The 18,379-nt window shown below is 30.8% G+C and overlaps 2 protein-coding genes across 7 annotated transcripts in view; one reads left to right on the top strand and one right to left on the bottom strand.

Moving 5' to 3' along the window:
• LOC126736932 (crustacean hyperglycemic hormone) overlaps positions 1-18,379 on the top strand; it is an 88,144-nt gene that overhangs the window by 55,282 nt on the left and 14,483 nt on the right. The window contains exon 1 of one of the 5 annotated variants that reach the window (XM_050441582.1): positions 14,019-14,177. The exons of the other annotated variants lie outside the window; for them this stretch is intronic. The gene's annotated coding sequence lies outside the window, so the exon portion shown is untranslated. Of the gene's footprint in view, positions 1-14,018; positions 14,178-18,379 lie in introns of those variants that run through there. 5 annotated transcript variants of the gene reach the window in all.
• Positions 7,617-18,379, bottom strand: part of LOC126736931 (calcium-independent phospholipase A2-gamma-like) — a 38,798-nt gene continuing 28,035 nt past the window's right edge. Inside the window, exon 9 of one of the 2 annotated variants that reach the window (XM_050441575.1) lies at positions 7,617-8,123. The gene's annotated coding sequence lies outside the window, so the exon portion shown is untranslated. Of the gene's footprint in view, positions 8,124-13,581; positions 13,601-18,379 lie in introns of those variants that run through there. The other variant, XM_050441576.1, reaches the window with a different exon arrangement.

The raw sequence follows: 18,379 nt of genomic DNA, 5'->3' as shown, positions 1-18,379 counted from the left end.
CATGCAGATAATAAGGAGAGTGGACGTTTCCAGAAAAACTGTTTAAATTATAAAAGGATTAATTGAAATTAAAGGAGGTAAAGGAAAAAATTAAGGGCATCATAAAAAATCTTGATTTTACGCAATTTTTTTAAGCCAGAAAAATACGGCTTTTGACAAAAATATAAACTTCTATTTTTACGTATTAATTCAACAATTTTTGTTTTTTTCACGATTCCATCAATCTAAAGTCACTTGTTGGCATTTTAGTACCATATGATCATGCTTTCAATTTTTTTCCTTCATCTTCTTTAACATTGATTAATGTGTTTAGGATTTAAAGTTTTTTGTTTTTAAAAATATTCAATAATTCTAGGATGGCTTCTGTCACTTACACTTTATACACTTTAAACTTTGTTTTTATACTTTAAGTATCAGGATTAAGAGAAATGAAAATATTCGAAAACATATGGATCACAGGCGATGCCGAGTTCATTTTAAAATAAGTCGATGACTCTAGGAAAAACACATAAGAAACCATTTTGGTAAAGTTAGTCCTTATCTACAACTGAAAATTTTTAAGATAAAATCTGGATCTAGTTAGTCCAAATTCTATTCATTCAAATTTCATTCTCAGACTTCTTTTTTTTTAAATATCTTTAACGTCACCAATAGAAAACATAAAACTTCATTGTTATAGGTGGAGTGGTATTTAGTATTCTCAGTTTTATTCTGGGGATTTTTGAGCCAAGACATTTTTCCAGAGCACGCCTTATGGGACACATCAAAAGCGATACTCAAGCCAGAAAACATAACTATATAGACATTTTTGACATCAATATTTCATCATCATCAATATCTGTTAAAATAGTTATGTTTTCTGACTTGAGTAAGGCTTTTGATTGTGTCCCATAAGGCGTGCTCTGGAGAAATTTCGTGCCAGTAAAATATGGTTAAAAAAAGCAAAAATTTTATCATGCCATTCATTTCTTTTCATAACCTTCTTTAAATTCGATTTTAAGACTTTTTTGTTTTTAAAATATTTAATACTTGGATGGATTCTTTGGTGAAACTTCCTTTAATATTTCCAAATTTTTTTTTAAAACAGTTATTTTTAAGTTATAAGTCATATTTGAATTTGTTATACATTATTTTTCATAAAATCCGGTCTACATTAAGGATTCCTGTTCACTTTTGACCATAATCCACGATTTGATATGTCCAATGAATGACTTTCAAGGAATCTTCGACGAATGTCCTGTAAAAGTTCCTTCATCGTCTGAACTGAGATTTATCCTATACCGTGATGAGATATGTCCAAGACCTTTAGAATTTGAATTGATACTCAGTACTTTCTTGTAATATCATTGAGTATTGTACAATTTATTGTATAAACCACCGTTTCTTGACTCTCAGAGACTCAATCTGGCCTTAGTACTACAGATTTTCACTTCTGGACATTTTTATGAGTGTTTCACTTTTAGCCATTATCCAAGATTTCTAATATATTCCTATAATGCTATTGAGTATTTTATTATTATTTTAAAAACAAAAATTTGAGCCTCGCGGAATTAATTTGGTCCTAGTACTTTCTATTAAGACCATAGAGAGAATTACTACTATATGAGTTTTTTAGTATTTAATACGGTAAGAAAAATATTAAGGGCCAGTATTAAATAACAAAAAAATATCATCAGGGTGTCAATTTGACCCTTATGCAACTCCAAGGACATTAAAGATCCTTCGTGAACGCTCTTAAATAAATTCAATCACATACACTAAGAGAACTGCTCAATATAGAACAAAAAATTGGACAACTTTCTTCGTTTAATCCACTCCTTTAATAAAAATATTTAGTTAATAAAACAAGATATCCCTGATCCTCAAAATCTCGGTATGCCATTTTGACCTCATCAACATTACTGACGTATTAGTTATACTGAAAAAATATGCATTATTTAATACATCAGTCAGTGTCTTAATTTAATAGTACAAATACAATCTATTGTACAATATAATTGCAAAAAAAATATGTATTTAACCAAGATATCCTTGACCCTCAGGGTATCTGTATGTTACTTTGACCTTATCACTGAGTGACGTATTATTTACAACCCAATATCATTGTGTAACTTTGGCCTTAGTGCTCTCCAATAGGATCATTGTGTGTTGTACTACTTGAGTATTAGGACACTAAGGTCTCCACTGTTGTCCAATCCATTCTAATGAGCGTTGTAGTACAGGCCAGTGAGTAAATTAGCAATTTCAATTTGTCCCTAATACCCTCCACCAGCATCATTACTAGAATTTTATACGATTTAATCCACTGAGAAAAATATTGTCTTGACCCTCAGGATCTCAATTAGATCTCAGTAAGGCCACTGAGTAAAATACAGTCAAATTTTATAAGGAAATTAACGATTCTTGCCATTTTTTTGGATCTTGAGTGTCTATCTTACACTGTAAGAAATATTAATTTAAGACTATATAAAAAAGAAGTTTTAATGCATATAGTACGTTTATAGAGTCAATACCAACCGCTCCCTTCAATCGACCATAAATCACACCGTAAAATTTACTATTGTAAAAGCAATTTAAATTAAATTGTTGTTTTTCCATCTGTAATTTCCTTCCTGTTTTAAAGGTCTAGGTTTACAGAGAATGGAGGATCGGCTTCTTCGTGGGCAACATCCTTCATGAAGGAACCTTAGGAAAATTACTCGCATGTCAAGTAATAACCGGTACTTGTATAAGTTGCCGTAAACGATTTTATGCGGAAGTATAAAATTGTTATGAATTATTAATATAAGAAGACGTTTTATGTTGTTTTTCTTTTTATTATAATGTGAGTCATTTATTATAATATTAAAATTGGAACAATATTGTAAGAATGCTATTTTTATATTGTTAGTTAACGGGGTTCTAGGAAATCTTTATGGAAATTTAATTGTTTGTCTTATAGAAGGAAAATGGGGCTTAGCTGATTTTAATAAACAGAGGCAGTCTGATCGTTTTTATGATCAATTTTTTGTTTAATGAAAACGCAACTTTTTTTGATAATTTATTAAAAACTTTGTTTCAACACTATTTTTTCGCCATCTTCAGAGCTACCATTTACAGAATCTAATTATAAACCACCAATTTTTTCCACTATCAGAAATCCCTAACCTTAATGACTCATCCTGTAAACTTTCGAATTTGTTACATCAGCCAGTTGTATGTACATTTAAATTTACGCGCAGTTGTACACATTCATTCACAAAGTTTATCAAAATCACCTATATAAATATTACATAAATTACAAAATGATAAGCTTTTTCCACAAGTCGACTAATTTATTTGTATAATGTCAAGCTATATTTAACATTGGCGACTTATTTCTGTAGCAAACTTATCATTTATTACGTTTTGTTTTTTTTTTTCACATGAATATATGTTTTAATAATACGCATATAATATACAGAGTGGCGTATGGAGAATGAAATAGAGATAATTACGGACAGTCCATTAGCTTTTTTTAAAAAACGCTTAAGTATAAGTTGTATGACTTAATGGATATGTTCTTATTAAATAAGTCCAGGGTTTCAAGCTCCCTGATCGGTTCTCCGAGGGGAGCAAATAAGAATGGAAAGATGAATAATAAAAAACTGCAAACAAAGCAAATTAAGAAAATATGCACGTGGAATGTAAAGACAATGAGTAAATATAGAGATCATGGGAGTGAGTGAGATGACCTGGCTCAGCTACTGATACATGGATGGTAGCCATAAGGACCTAATGGACGGTATGATTAATGGAATTGATTATCAGAAAAGATTGTGCCTATAAACGAAATAGTCATGCTTCTACAATTGAGTATGTCACCAGTAAACATAATAGACTTGGCAATAACAATCACCTTCTACGAGCTATCAGATAGACTATACACTTGGACTTCTCCCAAAGACGATGGAGAAGATCACATTATCGGAAACCAGATAGATGACAAATGCAGACTGATTGTGGAGATAACACAGAAGAACAAATAGTTATACTTGCTGAAACAACAACTAATATCAAAGATAGGTATCTGAAAGATTACATGAAATTCAAAAAGAAAAATTTGGGAAAACTTGTAAATGATGCAGGAAAGCTGATTCTGTGGTTTTCACTGATAACTTTAACAACTTACAAAAACTAATGAACAAAATAAGAGACGTCAGTAGAAATTAGAAGTAAAAGCTTAAAAATTAACATGATCAAACTCAAATTCATTAGTAGAGAAACTGGTGGAAGATATGGCTTAACCACCAACAACACATCAATAGGGAGTGTAACACAGTTCACCTATCTGGGTACCATGATCAATAATAATTGAGACCACTCACAGGGGATCAGGTATAGAATAAATAATGCAACCAAATGGCTAAACTGTTTAAAAGTTATAACTTCAATATCGACATCAAAATCAGACTTCTTCGATTATATATTATCTCGATTCTTTTTTATGGATTGGAGTCATGGACATTAACCCAGGCAATATAAAGAAGACTCGAAGCCTTCGAAATGAGGATGCTGAGAATAACATAGGTGGACGGAGTGACCAGCAAGGCAGTGTTAGGTGACTTGGACTAATGAACACCATCAGGAGAAGAAAGTTTGAGTACCTCGGACATATTATGAGGAACGAAAGCTAATATCACCTTTAAAGTCGGTTCTCCAAGGGAAAGTTTATGGCAGAAGACGATCAGAAAGAATGCGAATATCATGGCTTAAAAACTTAAGAATATGTGTCTCAAAAACTACTATCGAACTATTTAAAGCAGCCGTGATTAAAGTCAGAATATAGCCAGAACTGAATAGGCACTTGAAGAAAAAAAAGAGCAACTTGTTCTTTTTAATATCTACTGTTTGAAATTAAGTGTGGTGCATACCACAGTTGAAATATCTTTAGGAAATAATTAATGTGCTAATAAAATGATTAATTATTTAACGAGTGACATGAGAACAGTAAATTGAACGAAAGTATGTACTGGAACTTGTTTTTAAATTTCAAGAAACCGGATCAATGGCAAATCGCAAACGCCATACTGAAATCACGTAAGGAACGAAGACATGGAAGTGGGCTATTCTAAAGCATGTTAATGTAGATACTACGTTAAGTACTCATCAATTGAAAACTGTAACTGGTGTTAGTAGACGTAGTATTCAAAGAACTTTAAAAGCTCATAGCTTCCACTTTTATAAAATACACCTTATACAAAAATTGAATGAAGATGATTCTGATCAGCGATCACAATTTTGTGAAATTATACGCAATGAATTATTAATAATGCAAACTTTTTGTTTAATATGTGTTTATCTCATGAGTGTTTTTATTTATTAAATGGCGTAATAAATCATTATAACTGTCGATATTGATTCAATACTAATCCCAGAGTATATGAGATACATATCCGAAACGCAAAAAAATTAAATGTTTCGGATAGTATCTTAATTTAATAATTTAGTCGATCCATTTTTCTTTCTATTAGCTATTAGAAGAGAGCTATTAGAAGAGACCATTGATCCGACATTAACAGTTATAATTAAAAATCAAAATGACAGATACGTTAAGGATAGGCTGATGTTTTAGCAGGATGATGGCTCACCGCACTATGCATTATTCGTTCGACAATATTTGGATCAGACGTTTTCAAGACGATGGATTGAAAGAAGGGCCTCGCCAGATTTATCGCCTCTAGACTTTCTTTTTTGATGACACTTAAAAAGCAAAATCTATGAGACTGAACCCACTTTATTAGAGAATTTACAGAAAAAAATTGTAAATGAGTGCCTTCAAATCACGCCTGAAATATCGCAGAACGTGCGGCGACGTTTTGCAAAATCTGTATTATTATATGGAGAATGGAATCGGCCATTTCCGGCATTATTATTCTAACACGGAAGCAAATTCTCGATTTCGATGCACTACCCTATATAATGTCGGCTAAAAAAATTTTAAATGACACAAAATTTTAAAAGATATTCAGCCAAAATTAGTTATACAGGGTTGAGTCAATAGAATAATTGAAAGCCATAATAAGCACTTTCGTGACTTATTTTTGTAGCAAATTAATTATTTGTTATTTTTTAAATGAATGAATGGATTTGCATCTAACAGTTTCATATCTTATATAAAATAAATTAAAAAAAATATTCGTTATTATTCAAGTGCATTTATTGCATTTTATTCAATATCTATAACGTTTCATTTCATTTTCTCCAAACTGGTTTATAATCTATTTTTAGCGATTTATATACCTAATTATGTTAAATTGCATTTTTTTTTAAATAATTATTATCACGTTTTTCATTTAACAGGCTTTTTTTAATTCCAAAACAATAAAAATACTAAAATTACCTGCTGTTATATAAAGGGGGATACTTAATGCGGATATACGAGTTTTATAAAAGCGATAAACTCTAGTGTCAAACGCGATATCTTAAAACGAATTGCTGTAAAACAGACCTTGGACCAAGACAAAGTGTTTTATTTTTAGTATCGTTTCAAAGTTATATTGCAAAATTAAAATTCATTAGTAATTGTTATATACTGAGTAATGGTACCAGTTCTTATCAAATATAGACATGAACCACCTTGACCAATAGTCTATATGTTTTAAAATACTGTTTAAGGCTTCATGGAAGAAAAAATATTAGTTCATTTTGGTTTTATAAGAGGATGCTTAAAAAGCAATTAAGCTGAAGACGCGCAGTCTAATTATGAGGAAAACCCGTAAATAACAGTGTAATTAACTAGCATAGTTAGTTAATTAACATGAGATATTTTTTTCAAATTTTAATTATGGTTTTATTAACGATTATTTTATAATATTAGGCTCGCTTCTTTTCTGGATGATTTATATCATCCGCGGATGATATCGCAATCGTATTTTCAGCAGACAATTTGTCAAAAGTTGGTAAATGGTATAGTGAGGCAGAAACTGGTGTTCGTATTATTCAAAAATGGTTAAATGAAAATTTAGTAAGCCTTAGTATTAATAAAACCATATCTGTCTCTTTCTCATTTACCTCTGCTGATGAACCATCAGTAAATTTAATCAAAATACTTGATATTAAATGGGAAGAGTTGCCTATGTTCTTTACATATTCAAAAGGTCAGCTCATTGAATTATTTAAGTACAATAGGAGATCAATTTTAATATGGATAGAACAGATACACTGTACACGGGGATCTCCTTTTATCCGGTTTGAATATAGAATATCACATACAAAAAATACATATACTTCAAGTCAGAAAAACCTGGATAAAAGCACTGTTGTTCTAAGTCATAAATTTTCAAAACATTTGTTATTATCTTCTTTTAGACTTTTCATGGGTTATAGCAACTTTAGTCAACATCTACATAAAATGAGAACGAAAGACCCGGAAAATTCATGCAGTTATTTTTTACAGAACTTAAAAATCTTATCTTTCCTTTTTATAGATCACATAATCCTTGTGATAAAAGTAGCGAAAAACAGGATATAATGGATCAAAAACTTGAAACTTTGTCTTGATTATGTTGAGGTAATTATAAATAAAATATAATTCATTACCTAGACTTACAATTATGAATATTTAGGTAAATATAATTTAGGATAGATAAATTCAATTCAATTTAATTAATTTATTAAATATTTTATAAACAAATTTAAAAACATTTTTAAAAAGTTCTTAGACTATATAATTCTTATAGACCAATATGTGAACTTCAAATACAATATATTTATTAAATTTATTATAATTTTTCAATAAACCTAAACTAATTTAATAAATCAGTAATTATAAAACGCATATATGAAAAAATAAAAATAATAGAAAGAACAACAATCCAAAATTTCCATTTGGAAAATACACATATGTTTAAATTATATATTAAGTTAAGTTTCTCTATGTTAATTTCCTACTTATTCGAGTCACCGTTTGTGATCCTGTCTTAAAATTCTTAAAAGAATTTTTCTTCTCTTGTCTTTGGTTTCCGGGTTGGTCTATCCTAAAGATGTAAAAAAGCAGAAACACGTGTCAGCAGGTACCAGCTTAACTTCTACCGCTTCCTGTTTTACGGAGTATCCCGATAAATTGGTCCTTGGTGCTTTTTTTCTTTGGTACTAGATATTAACTGTAGGATAGAAAAAAATAGACCATAACAGTGGATTTTTCTTTTGGGATACAGATAAGACATGTGAATGTGTATATCTAATAATACCGTTGTTCTGGGTTGGAACCAGTATATAAAACCATCAAAGCTAAATGAGGTATATTTGTAATTTTTTAACTTTATTATAAAAAGTTTTTAATGATAAGTTAGTAACAAAACAATAACAAAATAAGAACTAAGAAACATCTAAAAACTCACACATAAAATTTCAAAAAATAAACCAAGTGAAGAAAGACCTCATTTATGTATCCAACTAAATTTATAATTTTATTACTTTTACGAAAATTTTATTACTCTTCACGAACTTTTGTCAAAAAAAATTATAATTATATTTATAATACATTTTAAAGCATTTTATACTAAAAAATTAATATTTAAAAAAAAATAGTGACTTTTTACAGCAAAACTCTTATACAACCATTTCAATGATCAACTTATAAAATAGTTGTTGACCTACAACAAACAACGTTAATAAATTAGGATATTGAACATTTAAGTGACTTTAAACCTAATAAACCCGATAATTTCCTCCTAAACTCCTATACCAATATATACTGGAGCATCATACCTCATTAAATTATGCAAAAATTTCGTCATTTGACACTCGTGCAAAACTTTAATGTCTCTTATTATTTATATCTATTCGGACCTATATCTGGAAACAGCACACATGTTCGTCGTTCTTAAATCAGCACCTGGCACGACGATCTCAAAGATCAGTAAAATTAAATTTAAATCGTGGCTGATTTATTTCGGCTGATGGATAAACCTTACTCATTGCCCTCGTCAGTTTGGCTTATCGATATTTTTGGACGAGTATAATTTTTCTAGTTGGGTCATCGTCCATAAAATGTATTTACCATCGAACCATGACCTCGACTTTATCAAATTCACATCCTCAATTAGGGTGTATATTCCGCAAAAGGTTCTTTGCCTCCATTTGCATCTTAATCGTAAAAAAATCGTGAATCGGCCGATTTAAAGAGTGGAGACCACCGAGCGACGTGCCTTTTTCGTTCTTGTGTGGTCAATCCGAGTCCGATGGGACTTTTTGCACCGTTCAGATGATGCAAGGCCGACTGGTTAATTTTGTTTTCTTGTGCTTTTTTTTATACCAGATCACTCTTTTTATGCGAAATTTACGAAAGTAGTAGTCTTGCAATAAACCAGTAAGTTCGCTTTGAAATTTAGCACCAATTATTCGGTCACAAGTACTGTCAATCCTTATCGATTTGTGTTTAAAACCAAATGAAATTGAACTTTCCATCCAACAGCGTTACTTCTAAAGGTAGCGTTTTTTTTAAGAATCCAAAATTCATTATGTCACTTCTTACTTTGGGTCCAAGTGCTGAAAATTTAATTTTCGCTTCTACTTCTGCTGGAAGACAGACATTCTTAGAAAAAAGCTGCCCAGAAAAATAGTGCAACTGCCTGGTAGAAGGGAATACTAATATAATTGAAAGCTTGACAAAATCCTTGAGGAGGAATGAGAACTAAATTATTGTTAGGAAGATAAATCTATGACTGTCTTCTTCTTGTTCTTTTGGTTCTTCCTCTTCTTCTTTATATGACTTCTCCATTTCAAACATTATTGCTCCTAGACTTGGCATGAAACCATTCTCTCAAATTAAGCCAAGATATTCTTCTCCCTCCAATAGACCTTTTTCCACAATTTTTCTATAGTGCGTAATGATAAACATAAATAACTCAAATCTGAAATAACGATAACCATCAAATACTTCTAAATAAAACCTTTTCACATAATTTAACTCAAAAACGTTCTTCGTACATTTCAATTCGCATCCAAAGTCAAAACAATAAAATCTCGTTATTAACATGTTACCACACCGTCTAGAATGTTCGCACTTTGCGCCATAACGCGTTTATTGACTCGAATATTAATATCTCAATTAAAAGCAATTATAACTCATTCTGATCTGTTGAGAGACACCACGACTCGCCTCGCCATACACTTAGTTGCTTCTGCCAACTTTATTTGCGCGACCACTTAAATTTTTAGTTTCTCCTTAATAATTTTGAGGTGAGTTAGTGCCGCCGTCGCATGGATTTATAAGATTTTTGACTTGCCTGTACGGCAGTTTAAAATAGAAGGAAAAGTCGTGGTAATTTGCTGAATGAAAGATGAATGTGTTTGAATTAAGTTGTATGCAACTCAATATTTCTTTGCCTAATTTATCATTATGATCCGTTGTGCAAAATGAGTAGTATCTCAATAGGGGTCTCTTAAAAGCTCAATGTCAGCCACATGGATCGCCTTTTTTTGTAAAAAAAAACTTTAATTACTTCGAATCTGGTGAACTAGAAGGCCATTCGAAATGGACTCAAAGGGATAAAGCTGCGCTGAATCTGCTCAATAAATTGGATCAAAGCTCAAACTTTTCTTCTTCAGTCTGTAAATAGCTAAAAGCTCTTTGAAAATATAATTATTACCTTGCTAAGCAAATAGAAGACATCTAAGATTGGATGCAGAAAGAAGAATAAGAATATTTTTAATGGATTGTTCAACGCTCTGAAGGCTCCTGGAAGAAACATAATCGTCCATTTTAATGACTAGAGAAAAGAAGCAAGAAGATCGAAATTATTGGGATCATGGATCTATGAATATCGAAAAGCTTCTGGTAAAATATATTTATTACTTTATTAAACAAACAGAAAACCTTAGTTCCTCCAACTGGTAATTGTAAATAGAATACGCTCTGTTAAGAATCTATCGCAAAAACAAATATGGTAATAATGAAGAAATCATCATAGTTGAACAGTTGTTTGATCCAACCACGTTTTTGCATCAGTAACTTTTTATTTTACCAGTATTATGTTCTGTGGTGATGAAAATTCTCATCTTGGTATTGTCTATGGTCATGAATTTAGAAATTACGGAAGCCTAATACACTTCTAAGCATGGTGAGGTACTTACTCAAAACTACTTTCTCTACTCGCAAGTACATCATCCAATGTATGAACTCCAGAATCAAAATATTTCTTCAGACCTTAATTAAAATTAAAATCCAGTATTATAGATGCCACTCAAATGATTTCACTTTTATAAGATGTAGAAAGACAATAATAAATAATGAATTCTCACTCATTCATGCAGTCCAGCAGCAGCTCTACTTAATCAAGTACCTACACCTAAGAAATCTTGGTATTTGAAAATACTGGTAAACTTATCCAATCAATTCTAAAAATTAGCATTATAAAGTAAGTTTTAGCCAAACTGCTCTAGAATAGAAGTTCCTGGAAGAAATAAAATTATTTCCTTAAATCAATTTTGAAAAACCTTGAATCCTTCGATATGTGATATTATATACGCATCTGAAGAATTTTCTAAAAATAACCAATATTATGGTCTTAGACAGGGGAGGGTTTACGAGGAGGTTGTTCTGACCATTATAGACAACAAATGAAAATTTATGGCAAGAGAGGACCAGGGAAAAGAAAACATCATGACTTCAAAACTTAACATGGCTCTGCATATCTTCAACTGGATGGTTTCGCATACCTGTTAATATGTAACGTGAAAGAAAGAAGAAGAAGACGTAAGAATAAACAACCTTTTATAAACAAGAGAACCAAAGGCAGAATAGGTAGTAGCTTCCGTACAACATGATCATTATCTCGTAATTCTATATCTTCTTGATCTTGCATTGATTGTGAAGACTTAAAGAACCATAACAAGAAATTTGATGTAGAATTGAAACGTTTAAGGATTCAGATGATGAGGATCGAGAGCCAGGTAAATTGTTTTAGACTAATCATCCCTTTCCAAAACAGTTCCATGAGTATGTAATGCAAATTTTTTTAGAATTGATTGTAAATTTACTGGTCCTTTAAAAACGTGAAGAGAAAGATTTCTTAGGTGTTGGTAGTTGATTGAGTAAAGATGTAGTGATTAATTGGAACACATCAATTAGTAAGATCTAATTATTTTCTATTGCCATCGCATTTAATATAACGGCGGTGTATTTGATAAGAGTGAAATATTCTTTAATATTTTTGGCATTTTTAAAATTTCTGGCTGAGGGCTGTTCATTGAGTAGCACTGGATTTTGGTATCTAATTCTAATTATCATATTTTAAAGGTCTGAGGAAAGATTTTATCTAAGGAGTTCGTGTACTTACGAATGATGTAACTCAGGTGTATATAAAATTAGTTCCTCTTAAGAAATAAAAAAATATTAGACTGATTTTCTCAATACTTGTAACCTGCGCTACTGTGTAAAGCTTTAGAGTACTTTAATATGCTTACAAATGTTTTACAGTCTTATAATCTTCCAGCATTGCGTGACCATAGATATACAAAGATATACCAAGATAATGGAGTTCAAGTACTGAATAATGTAATTTACGTGGATAGATAAGATTTCCTTTTAAGAATTACGAAAATATTAGACTGATTTTCTCAATAAAGCAAGTCTTAACTGGTACTACTAAGTACAGCCTTACGGCGCTTTATCATGCTCAGAAGTGTTTTCAATTTCAAACTCATGACCATAGACGATACCAAAGTGAGAAACTGGTGCTAAACTGTGAACTGATAATTATATTTTCGTTAACACAGAACATAATATTGATAAAATAAAAAGTCTCTGATGCAAGAACGTGTGTTGACCCAACAACTCAACAACAGTCAACAAAACAAGTGACGATGTCAATATTGCCATATTTGTTTTTTCCGATAGATTCTTATCGGAGTGTATTCCATCTACAATTCAATTGAAAAGAGCTTATCAATGAAGAAATAAAGTCAAAAACTTAGTACAGAAATTTGGTACCTTGTTCTCCAAATTCAGCTATGATAAAGTTTCACAAGTAGTACACGGATTTAGAAAATGAACATGAGTTTTTTCTACCATTTATTGCACATCTAATGAGTCGGTTTACATTTCAGGTTTAGAAATTGATTATTTATGTAAAATATGTAAATATTTAATATGCGCAATACACACAAGGTTCTGTTACTCCTACAAAGAAACGAACTTTACCTGTGGAAGTGTTCTTATTTGACAGTAGTAAATATATTTAAATAGAATCAAGAGTAAAGTAAATATATTTAGTTGGAGTCTTTAATATATCTCATAATAGGGTTTTGTTTTCATTTTTTGTATCGTTCAGGCTTTTGGAGTTATTAGTTATCTTATTCCAGGAACTTGAACTAATTGTTCACCTTTTCCATGTTTCTACAGCCATTAGATTCCTGGTATTTGGATCAGTTTTCATGTGTTTCATGTTTTTAATCATATATTTCAATCAGTCTTTCAATGAAGGCCTGGAAGAGTGAAGAGTTAACTCTTTTCCAAATTGTTAAAATAATTTCTGTTATGTTTGTTTTAGATATTTGGGGTAATTTTTTGTCTCTTACAGGCTTTTAGACCCATTTTTGCCATCTCTTTAAGGGTTCAGGGCATCTCTCTGACAGCCTGGAAAAAGGGAAAGTAATTTAAATTCTTTGGGGCTGAAATAAAAAATATATATTTTTGCTAGAGATTTGCTTATGCCTGAGAAATAACTTTAACTGCCTTAAAATAATGTTAAATTGCTTCAACAAAAAAAGGGAAATGGGTTATTTTGCCTGAAAAAATATATGGAACCTTATAAGGAAATTGAAGTTTCACTATTATCTGAGTAAAAACGTCAGCAAAAAGAATCCGAGTAAAATATACTAAACAAAGTAAACCAAACCAAATAAAACCAATATTAATAAAAATGAGTACAATTTAACGCTAATTATAAAAGGTTAACGTTGAAGAGGCGGGGTTATCAACATGAATGAAAACGCCGAATATTTTTACGTACGTCGCTCATGAAAAAAAAAATGGAAATCAAAGTTGTATCAGCGTTTAAGTCGGACGATCTATTTGGTTGCGAGTGATCCTCTCAGATCTTTTTCGGTTAGAACGCGAGACGGTGATCAGAATCTAAAGGTTATTTTACGTACGATATATACGTGAGTGTTTGAAATTTGTGTGTTTTTTTTTGGGGAAATATAGTAATTAGGTAAGACGCAAGAATTATTTAGTTTTTTAGGTAGATCTAAAAAGTAAAGGTTCATAAATTATTTTTGCCATTTAAAATATTGGAATTTTGTAAAATATAACAATTTTTATATTTAAATTTAGCGGAATTTAGTTTTAAAAATTAAAGTCATTTTGACCGCATCAGCTGTTTTTGGCAATTGAGAAAAAAACAGGATACCATTGGACAAATTTATTTATGTTTTTAATTCCATTTTTAATCAAAAGTTTCGTTAATATAAAAGATTAAATAATTAAAAAAAAAATCCTCAACCACAAAAACAAGGGATTTTTCAATTAATTTGAGAATGGATTAGTATAAAAAAATAGCCATGACGCAAATTTGAAAATGATGGACAAGCTTCATCTTCATCTATACAAAAAATTAAATACAAAAGGCGTTTTCCTTCCCTACCTGGATCAAAAAAAAATGGCGACCTATTAAATAAATTTATTATAAACTTCACAAAACGCCTAAGTGGGGTTAAGTGCGCTCCTAATCAAAAAAAACTCGAAAAAGGAGTTTAGTGTGTTAAGACGTTACTCAGCTTCATAAAAATATTATAATTATTTATGAATTAAAAAAAATTGAATGGAAAACTTAAATATGGTTAAGTGCGGACCTGAGTCAACACACACCTCCCATCTCCGTTCATTCTATTGGTGGTCCTGAGATGTCAAGCCGAAAACCTTCTTGTGAAACTGTTGCGTCATAAAAAGTGATTTATTCTAAATATAGTCATTTTACTGTCCCCGATAACGACCGCATTTTATTGCCCGTGACGGTTGATAATAATTTAAGGAAAGTTTATTTTATGAGCAATTATTAGTTGCAACGCTTCACTTTAGCGGGTAATTTGAATTATTACGGCCGTATTAAACCCTACTTAAAATGTTCAGATTTTTAGCGTAATTCATTCTGTCGGTAGCAATAAATTAGCATGATAACTGCCCATTACGGCGACTGATTAAAAAGAAAAGATACGTATTTAAAAAAAGGAAAAAAAAATGCGCTACTGGAACAATGGAGCCGCCAACAGGTGTCCGCGGTTTTTTTACATCAGATAAATGTAATTCCGTGTTTTACATAATAAATTAACAATAATAATTGTTAATACGTTATGAATAATACATAGAGTCAGTGTATATATATTATATATTTATTTAATTATTATAAGACAATTTAGCGGCCAAAATTTACGGCCTATAAGATAGTAGGCCTGACAAAATGGATCTTTATTTTTTAATCTTAGAAAATGCACACTTATAACTGACATTTAAAAAATTAAAATAAACCTTATCCTCCTGTATCTAGGCTTGGCTGCGTTTGGATTCTTTAAAAATAATTTGCTGTTTCTGTATATGTATGTAGTTCCCTAAAACTCCATAGAGTCATTCAGAGTACTCCCTCTGAAAACATTCTAGGTCTACTTTGATGATTTTTTTCTTGAAATATCACTTTTTTAAGAAAATGTTAAATATATCACGGTGAAATACAGATATCTATTTGAATGGCTAACTAATACAGTGCAGAATAAAATATAGGGTGTCGCCCAGGCAAAACCATGCATACTGCATATTCAAATACATTATTTTATTAGACCAGATGAACCTTTATATAATTTTTTGCACGTACACCCAGTACATATTCCAATGGAATCTAATCTATATACCTCTATAAGCAGGAGCAGTTTTTGAATTTTTTCAGATATTTTTTTCACGATTCCTAAATAATTAAAGTAATTTCTGATCTGTTACTGGTATTAAAGTATTTTTGTCTGTTTTTGAGGCATTCAAGGCAATTCACAATTTTTTTTCAAAAAAATTAAGTTATCCTTTGCCCTTTTCCATGCAGTTAAAGTAATTTATTACTTTTATTTATTTATTTATTATAGCAGTAGTACACAATTAATTGACTGGTACAACATTACATGAATCAATAAAAAATAATAATTAATCTAAAGTACTGTGACAGTATAATTATATAAGTTACATAGCTAAAATATATAGCACATAATGACAAAGAAACAGGATACATATTTATAGCAAATCTTTAACTATTCGAATGAATCTCGAGTAAGGTCAACTCAGATCAATTTGGTTTATAGCCTTATTGAATACTGAGCAGACTTCTTGGGACATTAAAATTAAGTCTGCTCAACAAAGTGCACACCTTCTCAACTTATACAAAAACGAAATTAAAGTGTTATTGTCTGCGCTTGAGTATACTTTAAAAATCAAATTTTTGTAGTGGTTCTTCATCGTCTGACCCTCTTGAGCCATAAACTAGGTCTTCTAGAAATGCGAGGTACTTCAAAAATTTCCTCTGCACATTCTTCAACTCATTTACAAATATACTATAACATCGGCAATGTCATTTATAAAAACCAAGAATAGCAGGACAAGATTGCTGCCCATGTGGCACGCCTGATGTTACAAATTGTGCAGATTCCATTGTATCCATTGTACTGAGCAAACTGGGTACAATCAAGCAAATAAAATCTTTAAAAAAATTAGAAAATTGTTTGATATGCCAAAAGCCTTGAGTTTTTTAAGTAGTGTATCATGGACTTATCGAAGTCTGTAGAGAGGTCAGTAGACACCATATCCACCTGACTTCTTCTATTTAAAACATTAGCAAGAAATTGCGCAAAACAAGCAAAGTTAGTTGCAGTCGACCTCAGAAAGCTGTGCTGATTTGTGTGTTCAATCCTTGTAAATATGCCTATAATTTTGAATACCTCTCCTTTTTAAAACAGATTTTGCTGAGTTTTCAGTATTTAGGATAAATTCGGTGATGGAATGCATAGCTAACGAATATAGTGTAGAATAATATATAGGATATCCCATTTAAAATGACAATGTTTATCGTCTTCCAGGCAAAACCGTGCACACTGGATATTCAAATACATAATTTTTTTAGACAAGATTTATCCAATTTTTTGTTGATACACCTAGTACATTTTTCAATGGAATACATTCTAAACTAAATAAAAAGTTCTTATATTCATCTAGGTATTTTTTATAATATTTTTACCGAAATAGGCGATATTTAGCTTAATAGTTATTCTTGCATATAAACTTGCTATATTACTATAATACTTTTAAGTACCGGAGTAGCAGTAGATACCAAAGAAAAGCCTTTGCAATTTCTAGAGTTTATAGGTGTATTGACTATTTATCCATACCCAATAGGATTTCTTGTCTTATAAAAATTAAGAATAAAGAAAGGCAGCGATCAATTTACCTTAAACTTTATTTTTGAAAGTAGATGGCCCTAAATTCCTTTTTTTTAATACCGAGTTTTCGATATTATTATAAATTTTAACAGATATATACGAAAAACTCCCTCGAAACAGGGTTATTCTAAACCTTAACATAAAAGGCTGCTTTGAGGTATGAACTCTGATATCATGGGTCTCCTTTCTATATTTTAACTTATTTCATAAATAACTAGGAGTATTTGTTACAATTAGCTTATGTGTAAATATTATGACATGCATTTCCCATATTTTCGGAGTCGGTACTTTCTAAGTTCAAACACGAATCGACCACATCCACGATGCATCCTTTGGATTACAGTTTTCATTAGTAAATCTGAATAGGAACCATATACAATACTCGCATAATTAAAAATAGAAAAAATCACATGCTTACAAAGTCGTTTCCTTAAAATAAAACTTAGGTTTTTGCTATGAACATATAACTTTTTCAACTTACAATATGATTTTCTTAACAAACTATCAACGTGGCTTCTAAGGCGCAAGTCCATATCAAGGATCAAACCTAGGCTTCTGCTGATGTGATATATGGAATATGCTCTTGCAAAATTCGAAGTTAAAAATTAATCTCTTAAACTTTTTACGACCAAACAACATATAATATAATTTTTTTGCATTAGGATTTAAATTTTAAAAAGCTGTAAATTTTTATACATCCTGGTTAATTAAACCGTTGACCTCCAGAGCTTCATTAAATTCAAAACTAACATTACAATTATAAATCATCAGCAAGAGCATGTTCATTTTCAATTTCTGAAAATAAAGTAATAAGGTATAAATTAAAAATATTAACGAACCCAGCATGCGTGAACCCTGCGGAATGCCTGTAGTGACCAGAAGCGAGTCTCAATAAATACTATCAATAATAACTTTTTGTTTTCGATTACATAAATAATCTTTAAAA

This window comes from Anthonomus grandis, chromosome 5, assembly GCF_022605725.1.
Source record: "Anthonomus grandis grandis chromosome 5, icAntGran1.3, whole genome shotgun sequence".
NCBI lineage: Eukaryota > Metazoa > Arthropoda > Insecta > Coleoptera > Curculionidae > Anthonomus > Anthonomus grandis.
Note: the sequence above shows the minus strand (reverse complement) of the source record. Positions and strands in the feature narration are given on the sequence as shown.